This window comes from Bubalus kerabau, chromosome 13 (genome assembly GCF_029407905.1).
Source record: "Bubalus kerabau isolate K-KA32 ecotype Philippines breed swamp buffalo chromosome 13, PCC_UOA_SB_1v2, whole genome shotgun sequence".
NCBI classification, from domain to species: domain Eukaryota; kingdom Metazoa; phylum Chordata; class Mammalia; order Artiodactyla; family Bovidae; genus Bubalus; species Bubalus kerabau.
The window spans coordinates 50,284,232-50,286,285 of NC_073636.1; the positions used below are offsets into that span (position 1 = coordinate 50,284,232).

The following is a 2,054-nucleotide window of genomic DNA, read 5'->3' on the forward strand; positions in this document are numbered from 1 at the left end:
CTACAAGCACACTCCAAAAAAAAAAAAAAAAAAAAAAAGGTTAAAAACAAAAACCTCAAAAATAGCTAAGTTCTGTTACTGTTTTTGTACCTGGTACCATTTTTTAAAAATTAGCTTCTCAATCATCATCTGGAAAGAAAACAGTCTAGAATACCTTCATTTAAAACACATGTGATAAAGCATGGTCACTACTACTTATCATAAGGATCACTGGAGATGACTCAGCCTCTAGTTTTTAAAATCAAACTTGTTCTGCCAAATACAAGACCCTGAATTTATCCAAATTAAACATGTCTTTTACATGTTTTACATGTAAAATTACAATGTGGGAGACCTGGGTTCAGTCCCTGGGTGGGGAAGATCCCCTGGAGAAGGAAATGGCAACCCACTCCAGTGTTCTTAACTGGAAAATCCCATGGAGGGAAGAACCTGTTAGGATACAGTCCATGGGGTCGCAAAGAGTTGGACATGACTGAGCGACTTTCTTTCTTCTTTCTTAAACATTCTTTGACTACCTGGCCACCAAAACTTTTCCCATTCGGATCAACAACAGTTTTAATTGCTGCCTCAACCCTGTCAAATTCTAAGTATATTCACACTGCTTCATCAACAGGGCCATCAAGAATTTCAAATATCACACATTTTCCAACTTTGCCATATTTTTCACACTCTTCCTTGGTTTCAACTTCTAAATCTTCATCCAACTCTCCTGCACCAACCCTGTTCCTGACTAGGATCACTTTGGTAGGACACAAGTATTTTAGCTAGTGGATTTCAATTCAACTTCTTGGTTGCCTCTATCTTGGTGGCTTGGCCCACGATGATTGCTGCCCCACTTGGTGGTCTTCTCCACTGACGGTGCTGTGCTCAGACCCTGCTCTTGCTTCCTGATAACCTGGCCTTCCCAGAAGCCTTACTTCTGCATGAATTTATGTACTACCTTGCCCCCCATGTTGGCGAGGAAAGAGTTGCCAATGCTGGTTGTCTGGGGTCTCAGTCTGTCTTATTCCTTGTACACTGTGGAAAGGATAGAAACTTTGGAAGACTGTGAGCGAGGTGGTGAATCCTCTTCATAAGGGACGTCTTGGGGTAACTCTGTCCTTCTCCACAAGAGACGTGGCGGAGTGTGATGGTGGCTCCACCCTTATTCTTTTCGTCCTCTCTCACTCATAATCTACATCTTAATCTGGATCTGGTGCACCTGGAAAACCCACTAGTTTCATGTCTATTTATGCCTTTTTTCTCCCTCTTCTGTTTCCTTCTGTCTTTCCAGTTCTTGCTGTCTCTGTTGCTCTTCTCTTTGGTGTTTCACTACTTTCTTATAATCGTTAGGAAACATGGGATCCTATACATCAGCTGAGGGGATAAAAACTTATCCTGCAGAAAACTGGCTGGAAACAGGGTCGTTGATACCCATGGTCATGTGTAGTGGGGGGGTCCACTATTTGTTGCTCATGAAGAGCCACTTCGATTCAGGCCGATTGCTGGAGGAAGGATTGCACTTTGTTTTGTCCTCTGGCTCTTGGCTTGAGTGAGAGCTACCTTCTTCACCTGGTGCTGAGAATGCAGAAGTTTGAAGTATTTGGACCAGCCTTCTGTTTTTGAGTCACTGGTTGCCACTCCCAGGTTGCCGTACAGGGACATCTTCTCAGTTCAAGGCAAGCACACCTGGCAGATGCTTCTGGCACCACAGGTGTGCACAAGGCCCACCATGCTGCATTGTTGCTGGGCTGGGCAATCATTGTCAGCCCTCAATGGCCTGACCCCTCTGGAGGCCATCTCTTTGACTTCTAATACACTGTCTAGGTCTATCACAGCTTTCCTTTCAAGGAGCAAGTGTCTTTTAATTTCATGGCTGCCGTCACTGTCCATAGTGATTTTGGAGCAGGCAAAAATAAAATCTATCACAGCTTCCACTTTCCCCCCTTCTATTTGCAGATGACACCACTCTTAAGGCAGAAAGTGAAGAGGAACTAAAAAGCCTCTTGATGAAAGTGAAAGAGGAGAGTGAAAAAGTTGGCTTAAAGCTCAACATTCAGAAAACGAAGATCATG

At 43.7% G+C, this 2,054-nt stretch overlaps 1 pseudogene; it reads right to left on the reverse strand.

Annotated features, from left to right (window-relative positions):
- Positions 1-241: 241 nt before the first annotated feature.
- Positions 242-1,644, reverse strand: LOC129624985 (splicing factor 45-like; annotated as a pseudogene).
- Between the last annotated feature and the right edge of the window lie 410 nt (positions 1,645-2,054).